Consider the following 9,958-nt stretch of genomic DNA (forward strand, 5'->3'; position numbering starts at 1 on the left):
GTTTTAAAGCCTTTTTCAACAGTCATGCCAGAATATGATAGACAAAGATGATAAATGCATGTAAGTGAGTGGTCCAAGAGGCTTTGAGAAGTAGAAAATATGTTAGTCTGTGTAAGACTGAGATTGTGATGTGTGTGTACAAGATTGAGTACAGGGGAGGTGAAACAGCCAGACTACTTAGAGGCAGGAAGTTAGCAGGGGCGTCAGTGCAGAGCACCGTGAGAACACCACAGTTAGGTAAAACCACCTGATGAGGTGTCTGACTCCTACACACACATGCAGCTGTGTGTAATGCTGTCAATGGCTTTTTTCTCATAATGGAAGCCTGTTATTCTCTTGCTGAAACCTAGTTAAAACACAGTGGAGCACAGAAGATGAGCTTCTTTTTTTCTTTAGAAGTAGTTTAAAAAAAATCAGGACAAATCGGTGGGTTCATAAATAAAAAAAAAACTGTACATGGAGGCAACAAATAGAAAAAAACCCAAGAAAGGAATGATGCTGTGCAGATAAGCCTTGTGTGTTGATTGCACTGTGAGTAGGTGCTTGAGTCCTCTCACTTGATTTCACTGAGGAGTGTTGCTGACTGGTGTTATTTACATGGTCAAAGCAATTATAACATTCAACATGATATGTACACAATGTGTTGCTAAGTTAGCTAACTAGCACTTTTATGTAACTTCAATTAAGAGCTTATTTACCATTTCTAAAGTATGAACTTTATCCACAGCGGCCTCATTTAGATTTATATGATAACTTCTTGATGAGTGCATAATCTAATAATAATAATAATAACCAGAGAAAATGTAGAGTTGAGAGGTGAGTGGAAAGCTTTCGTGAGTAAAACTACTCCTCTTTCCTACATCTCACTCTCCATCTCTCTTATTTCACTCCAGCTGTCTTTCCTAGCCTCCTTCATCCTTGCTCGCTGCCTGCCTGGCTGGCGGTACTATAAATAAATTGAGCTAGATGTATGATCAGAAATGAATTTATCTGCCTGATGCGCTCCCCACGACAATTTCCAGGGCAATATGTAACTGTTTGAAGTCTGAGGCGGTGCGAGGTGGTGGCTAACACAATCTTATCAAACCAGAGAGGGCTGGCTGGAGAATCTAAGCAGGCCTCCCCGGTCTGTTGGATATTATTCACTCTGATGGCTTCGAGAGCTTTATCATCGTGCCAGAAATACTGAGTAACTGAGTAAAGCCTGTTTCTGTATCTGTCTCTGCCTTTGCACACAGACGTTCTTACACTTAAACACATAAATACACATGTTAATGTGTTTCCCTGTTTAAACACACACACACACATAAACACACACATAAATTGACTCACAAAGTCCCACACCCCTGTACATGTACTTTTTATGTCCTTTCTTGCCTATTAAGCCTCCTACCACATGCAGGCATAGACAGAATTGGAATGGACATACAATCACAGACACACTTGTCAACCTCCTACAGCCACAGCCACAAACACACACACACACACACACACACACACACACACATTGGATAGGTCCCAGCGCCCGCCATCTGCGTGTGTTTGTATGTTGGCCTATTGTACCAGGGAATGTGTTATATTAATGTGTGAAAGTGAATGAATGGGTGTTGAAATGAGTCTTTTGATATTTGGAATGTACAGAAGGTCAGGCTGTTACACGCTGTCAGGGCCAACGTTGTTTCTTTAAAGAAAGTTGGGACTGAAGTTTGTACTGAAAGTGCAACTTGGACTTAAATCACTGAAGCTTTGAAAAGCCAACACATTTTTTTTGTTTTTTTTTGTTTTGTTTTTTTAAGTTCTTATTGATGTGAACTTGAACATGGCTTGGTTCAAGCAGGAAAGTCAGAAAAAGACTCTTACCTTTTATAATACAGTCTTTCTTTTTAACATGATGTTGTTGCACTTTGCAGACACTTGAATGGAAAATATTGGCAAAGCCAGGGTGACATATTCCTGTGTTGCGGTTTTGAAAGCTTTCAATAGTCAGGTATTCATGATGAAAAAAAGTATTAAAAGCTGTAGACATTTTTGAAATCGCTCAAGATTTGTGAAAATAGTGAGTGACATCTGGATATACTGATATTAATAAAACACACTGTGATGAATTGATGTGAATTTCAAAGGCATTGAGAGTTAAATGCAGTATCACCTGAATTAAAAACACACTGTGATGAATTGAAGTGAATTTCAAAGGCATTCAGAGTTAAATGCAGTATCACCTGAATTAAACTTACAATAAGGTGGTGCAGTCTGGTAATGAATGTAGTACCTGTGTTTCAAAGAAATTAGTTTCCTTTTGAGTTTTGTGTTTTACAGTTTCAGTAAGGAAGTAAATGTTTTATGAAAAATGGTGACAAATATATTGTTGATGTTATGTAAACATAGCTTTGTGACAACATAATGTTATTTAAAGTGAAATGAAGGGAGATATACACTTGTCTGAACAAAGATGGACTTTATTGCATGCAGCAAATCAGTGTGTCTTTAGCTGCTGTCAGGCTTAAACTATTTTATCAAAATAAACAAAATCACTTAGTTGGCTGAAGATATGAACATCCAAATCTATAGGCTGTAATCACAAGCTCATGTTTGAGAGTCTTGTGCAATACATCCAAGAAGAGCACAGGTGCAGGTTTTAATGATTTCTTAAGTCAAAGCTTTGCAAGTGTAAACTTATGCAGCCTCACCCACAACAGGAAGCAGCTCCGTGTAACATGCACTATGAGCTATTTCCTTACTTGCAAAGGGTTGCAACTTAAACACTTAAAAATAGTAGTACATGAGCAGTGTTGTTTCCAAAGATGTGCCATGTACTGAGCTGTGTGGTCTAGCTTTCAGTATGGTGGTATTAAAGGACTCCATAACAGTTAGAAAATATGAATACAGCTGCCAACATTGTGTCATCAGAGCAGCACTTTACTGGGACAGAAATGATTTAACATGGAGTGAGATTTTCCAACAGCTGCCAAAGTGCATATGTTTCTGTGCCAAAATATGCCAATAAAATCATACAATCTAAAAATGATGAATATCTCTATTTTAATTTACTATTTTTAATTTAGTTCATTTTGGTATTTGATATTTAATTTAGAAAATTAATTCAGATGAATGCCTTGTATCCACATTTGACTTGGATGACAGATCTATACTGCTCTATACTACTTGTAAATTCTGTTCAAAGAAAATTCTATGTGTGAGAGAAAATACCTCAGATATATTTAAATAATTTGTATGGCTGCATTCACACCAAATCCAGCAGTGCAGCACCTTCCTACAAGATTCTGCAGAGGTGTGGATGTGTTCATTCATGCTTTAGAATGTAACCAACATGAGACAGTCAGAAAATAATGTTTTATTTGTCTGATTCACTGCACAACAAAGTCAACAGACACTAAACAAGGTTCAGGGGCGGATCTAGGAGTTGACAACATCCAGGGTTAAGCCCACAGCACCCAGAGCCAGGGACAATTTTTTGGAGGGTTCAGATGTACAGAATTACATTTTACTGTATTGTTCTACGACTGTAAACATTAATAGTAGTAGTAGTGACTTATTTCACTCCTTATTAACTATTTTAACATTAATTTTGCACAGAGAAATAAATAACAATAAGGCACAAATCAAAAGGAAAACAAAAAATACTATGCTACATTTAACTTAGGGCGCACTCACACTAGGGCCAGTTGTTCCGTACTGTGCTGAAGCACAAATGTCCCCCCTCCCCTGTCTCCCGCTCACATTACCTCAAACCCAAGTGTACTCAAGCACGGTTGCATCCGACACATATGTTGCACTAAAACATAGGCAGACACTTTACTCTCATAAAACATGCACAGTGTGTGTTCGCGTGCTGTGCGCTGGTAAAACACAACACAGCCGATCAATTAACACAACACACTATGATTAAAAAGTGCAAGCTTGTTCTTCTGAGTCATGCCTGTGTAGTATGCAGTACTACAGATACGTGTGTAAAAAAGACACATACTGATTCAACTCTTTATTCCAGTAAAAGTAAGACTTAGTTTAATGACTTAGAAGTCGCCAAATGACTTACTTTAACGAATTTCGTTAGTTTATATAATGCAGATTTGTAAAATGAGGGTCACAGTCACAGACTGTATAAACTTAGCATTTGATAATTGTGGTAGCAGCAGTGCAGCAGATGTAATGAAGTCAACGCAGCACGCTGGATGCAAACTAATATTAACCCTATAGCCTATTCATTATAATGTCGATGGACATCTTTTGCCTTAATAATGATAAAATAATACACAAAAAATGGTCGGATTGGGAACCCATAATGTCTCCGCGTTGCATTTAGTGTTGCTTGAAATGACCAGGGCTCAGTTAGTGTTGCCTTCTTTAAAATCGTAGATTTCCCGGGATTCCCTGGAAAATTGGCTTCTTTTCCCCGGGATTTAAAATGTCTTATTTTCAGGAAAAATATTAATCCCTAGTGCGCATGCGTGACCAAGTGTACCGTGCTCAAGCATACCTCTTCCAAGCATACCGTGCCAGGGAAGTGTACCGTACTTAAGCACGGTACACTTGCACTCACACTAGCCAAATAATCCGGACTTTAGGGGGCAAACGTGCTTGGGCCTAGTGTGCACCCTAAGTCACACTGCCTCAATTGAAATGTCTTCAGAAGTTTGACTCTTTATTACAATTGTCATCAACTCACTTAGATTCAATCGGCAGCTGGTTCAAGTCACTGTTCAGAAAAAAATTACTTTTACCAGATTTTTTAATTTAAACTTAAAAAAAAGAAAAAGCTGTAGCCCCAAAAGCCACCCCCTAGCTCGGCCCCTGTTGGCCACTACAGTATGACATTGGATGGCGTTTTGAAAAAGTTAATTCTGGTTCAATTTCTTGCCAGAAGGCTGCTGTGGTTTTTTGCTGCACCCAATTCGGTCCTCATTCCCACAACCTAACTACACAACCCACATTCAAATGAATGAAGAGAACTGCCATTTTTCTCACATTGCAGGATTTGGTGTGAATGCAGCCTTAAGAATAAGTCTGTTTGCGTGTGTGGGTCTTCAAGAAGGCTCAGTATTTCCTCGTTTGACATGTTTTGTTTACATTTTTAGTTAGAATCTTTTTTCCAAGTACTATTTGCAAGAAACTCTACCTTGCACTTGACCTGTACATACAAACTATTGTTGCATATGTGTAACAAAATGTGACAAGAATGAGAGCTTTGATAAGCTCTTCAGGGCACTTGTGTTGTTTAAAGTATGAAGACATTACTAGGTTAAGGCCAAAAGCCTGAAATTATCATTTTAATATATTTTTTTATCTGCTCTTATGTTCTTTATATGAGAGTGGACTTTGCCCTTTGAAGTCGTGTTGTCAAAGCATTTCTTTGAATGCATTTCTTGCGGTATACATTTATTTTACATGTTTCAATCATACAGCAGATAAAGCCGAACATCAAAAGGCATATTACCTTTTTAAAATGTTCTTTAGGGTCAGACATTTTCTTTGAAAGAAGCTATACCAGAAGCATTGCGGTGCACTCTTTGCTTTTTTCCCACTGAAAGACAAATATGCAGCGGACGAATATAGTATTAACCCAAATTCATGCCACATAAAGGAATAAAGGTTCCTGTTAAACCTCTCTTTGACCCACTCTTGGGCTTCATTTATTTCTACAGGGAAGATGGAACAGGTTTTATATGCCTATCTGTCATGGCCATGTGTTTAAATGCGATTTCACACATAAAAATCCATACATTTGGTTCAGACAGAACATAACGTGTGGAGCAAGAAAAATCGACATTAAGGTGCAAATGCCTTTCATGCAGGAAAATGATTTTGATAATTTAACGTATAAGCTTTTGAATGCCAGCCTTCCTCTAAGGAAGAATTTGACCTGGTGGTTGAATTAAGATGGAAATAGGGTAGACATATTATGTAATAACACTACAAATATGGCAACACATTCACAAAATAACTATTAACTGATGGGAAATTGGACTAGATTACATTACATATACGGTATGTCTTATTGTGTCTATTTTTTTGTCTTATGTTAACTTTTTTTATTCTCGTGTTGCTAGCAGTGGCTTTTGGGGGAAGATGCAATTGTATTTCATTTCCCAGTTAGTTCTCTAATATGTCAAGCGAATTTGAAACGACCTTTATCCCTGAGTTCATTTCACCTCACAAGTTTGTGGAGTGGATGACACGAGCACCAGCTATCATCCTGCAAATGGCACACATGCAACAACTTGTCACTGCACTCAACACTTTGTGATAAATCTCAGTGAGGCCACAGGGCTGCACACATTGTTGGCCCGCCCACACTGGTGTCAGAATGTCATCAGGCTTAGCGATGTATTAGCACATCCCAATCAGCTGTCAGGAAAGTGTTACTGTTGTTGTTGATTGGTGTAGTTTCTGTTATCCACTGCTCTTTTTCTCATGCTGAGACATTGTGCTGCAAAATACATTTAACTTGGCATGTTCAAGTTACATTTACAATATTACATTTCATGTTCTAGCAATAAGTGGTTTAAATTAGAAGAATGTTTGATGAGTTCATAAAACTTCATTAAAATTTTAATGAACAGCTTTTCCCCAATTCCTGTGTTTTTGCACAATGTTTTTTCCATCAATAATGACTTTTTACTTTTTATGAAATTGTATTAAAACATTTATATTCATATGGAAAGGTGGAGGTTCATTTCGATAATGAATGAATCCATAAAGTAATTAAAAATCATCAGTTTATAGTTTCTATAACATCGATACTTCAGTTCTTTTTGGGCTCCTGCTTGTATTCCTTTTGATTTCATTCATCGTCTCTCTCTACCCCAAAACATGACAGGTAGACAGTCCAACCATATGTTCAAGGCTATGTGGGCGTATAATGCACAAATAATGCAGTAAGCAGGTACACATGTACACACAAGTACAATATTAATGCAGACAGACAAACAGATGGACAGTCTCCCATTCTTTCTCTCTCATGCAAACACACATTCACACACATGGACACACACACACACACACACACACACACACACACACACACACACACACACACACACACACAGAGAAAGACACAAAAGGGGAAAAGGGCTTATTTGAGGTTATTATGGGATATTAGTTTGGCTTGGAAAAATGACAGGGCTTTGCACGGATGCTGCCGTTGCATAGCAACTGAGGTAATTTTCAAGTAGCTAGCACTGCTTCATTTTAGGTGATAGAATTTTTTTTTTTTTATAAAACAGGAGGAGTGGAGATATTTTTGTCTGCAAGCGTGGAGAGAAAGAAATGGGGAAGAAAAAAAAAGAATATGGAGAATAATTTAACAGTTGTATGTTTGTTAAAATATACAGTAGTTTCACTTGCACTTAAATTGATAATACTTAAATTACACATTAGCTCAGTGAGCCATAGACAACACTATATGAAGATACAATACAGGATCACTATTGTAGATTAAATGAATCATTGTTAAGTCTAACTGCTGATACATTCAAAATGTATTTTACCATTCATTCCATTTTAAAGCATGACACATTGTCACCAATCACAATACAAACAAAAAACAGCTTCTTTTTGCTGGTGTTAGTTTTTAACAATGATATCCTAAATCTTGCTGAGTAAATCTTGCACTGCATTTAACACTGTAGTAGTTTAAAACAAGAAAACAATAGGAATCAGTGTCCCAAATGTCACACATGAGCTTTTGGATGGAAGGAGGAAGAGAGATACGGAATAAGAGAAAGGATTGAGATATATAGAAGCAAAATGAGTCTAAGGAGAAAGAGAGAGAGAGCCACTGTAAAACATGGTGCTGTAGTGGCAGATAAGTGGTTTTCTGGTGGGGCAGATTAAAAGACTACAATTTCCCGATGAATATATTAACATTTCATGAGGCAAATCGGGGACTGGCAATCTCTCCCCTTGCATAAATAATGAGCTGGTTTAATATGACTGCCTGGTTGGGAGTCTCCCCTGACATGTGTGAAATTGAATGGGATGTTATGTGTGTGTGTGTGTGTGTGTGTGTGTGTATGTGTGTATTTGGAGTTTGTGTGAATGCACGTGTGAGTGTGTGTGTTTGTAAGATGTGTGAAAATGGAAGTAACAATGTGCGTGTTCAGTGGAGGGGGCATAAGGGGTGTGTGTGTGTGTGTGTGTGTGTGTGTGTGTGTGTGTGTGTGTGTGTGTGTGTTGGGGTATTGGCTTAACGTGTGTGTCTGCATTTAGATGTGTGTTTAGTATTGGCTGTTGGTGTATGGGTGCGTAGGCAGGATGCTAATGACTGAGTCATTGGCAATGCACCACGACATTACACACATGTACATACAAACAGGGATGCACGGGCACCTTGTTGATACATGCAATTAAAAGCTTTTTAGCTGCAAATTGGACTGTACAAATCTTCCAGAATGTATTTGCAAGAATGTTTAAAGGAGCACACTAGCACTAAAATGTAGTCTTTTTCATGTCCAGTGGCACAACCCATAAAGCTAAGGCCACCACTTGTTATACGCATTTAACCCAATGATTTATGACCTGGTGGAGTCACATGTTTAACTTTTCGTGCATTCTCCATTTATTATTCATTTCGATAAAGAATGACATAATGATCAAGGATAGGTTTATGAAAAACAAACACCAGTCTAAATCAGTCTCTTACTTATACACAGGAAGTTGCAATTTAAACTTACACTTGTGGACGTACATGATGTTCCATACATCAACATGCGCCTGCCTGAACTAATGCAAACCTCCATAATATTTTTATTTTTTGGAATATGAAAATTATAATTTTAAAAATGTTATCTATACCTCTGATGTTGTGATTTTAAAAATCTCCTTCCATGTCAATGTCTTTATATACCTACGTCACCATCTCTTCTTTTTGCCCCTTTCCTCTCTCTTTCTTACATATCTCTGCCACCCCTCTGTCTTGCTTTCTACTATATAATAATAAAAGTTCAGAGTAAACAGGGAATGGAGAGAAGGAGAAATGGGTGTCTATGGATGGGGAGAGATCACAGGCTTTTCTGCTGAAATGTGTAGCCTTCTGAAAGCTTTTGCCCTCTGAGGTGACAAGACACCATGCTGATTATTTAAATCAGCCATTGCAAAACCTGGAGAACATGCCAGCTAAGTGTGAAAGTACTGGGTTTAAATTGATTTTAAAGCGTGAAAATACAAACATGGTGTGAACTGCGTAGCTTCCAGTCCGCTGGCTCAGTTTAGAATGGACTTTATTGGCACAGGTACAACCCAAAAATCCATGGCAAGCCAGTCAACATTTCACAATAAAGTATCGACAAGTTGCCAACCATGGTCATTTTGTGGGTTTGTACATTTTACAATATTGTACCACAAAGATATGTTTAGAGCACTGAACCAAATCTTGTTAGATGTCAAAGAACTATTGAGAAAACATCCTGGACATCAACTTTAGGGTTTTTGTTTTAAGATAAAAGAGACATATAAGCAGAAGAAGAGGGTCCAGTGCAAGAAACTAACCAGAGCAAAGTAATGAGGAGAGCTGAGGGAGACAATGAAAGACAGAGAAAAGTTAATGAGAAGGGGGAGGTAAGCTTAGCAAAAAATAGCATACAAGTGAAATCAATGTAATTGTACACTTGCGATGGTGATGATGATGTTGGGGTCTCTCTCATCTTGAGAAGAGTTGATGAAACATAGCAGGGCCCTTTCAAGAGCAGTACGTGCTGCTTGGCATTAGCCATGCTATAAGCAGCCATCTCTTATTCCCTTTACTCACTGTGCTACTTCAGACCATAGCTCCCAGAGTCTATTAAAGCTCGGCATTTTGATGCCGGCTTCCCTAGAGCATGGCAGATTAGTGAGAGAGGGTCAAGCAAAGTTCACAGATAAAGGCCAGTTTGGAGGGAGTAGGGGGTAGACAGGGAGGAAGAGGGAGGGAAAGAGACATAGAGAGAGCTGGAGCAAAAGAGTG

The sequence above is a fragment of the Scomber japonicus genome, chromosome 10, assembly GCF_027409825.1.
Source record: "Scomber japonicus isolate fScoJap1 chromosome 10, fScoJap1.pri, whole genome shotgun sequence".
Lineage (NCBI taxonomy): Eukaryota > Metazoa > Chordata > Actinopteri > Scombriformes > Scombridae > Scomber > Scomber japonicus.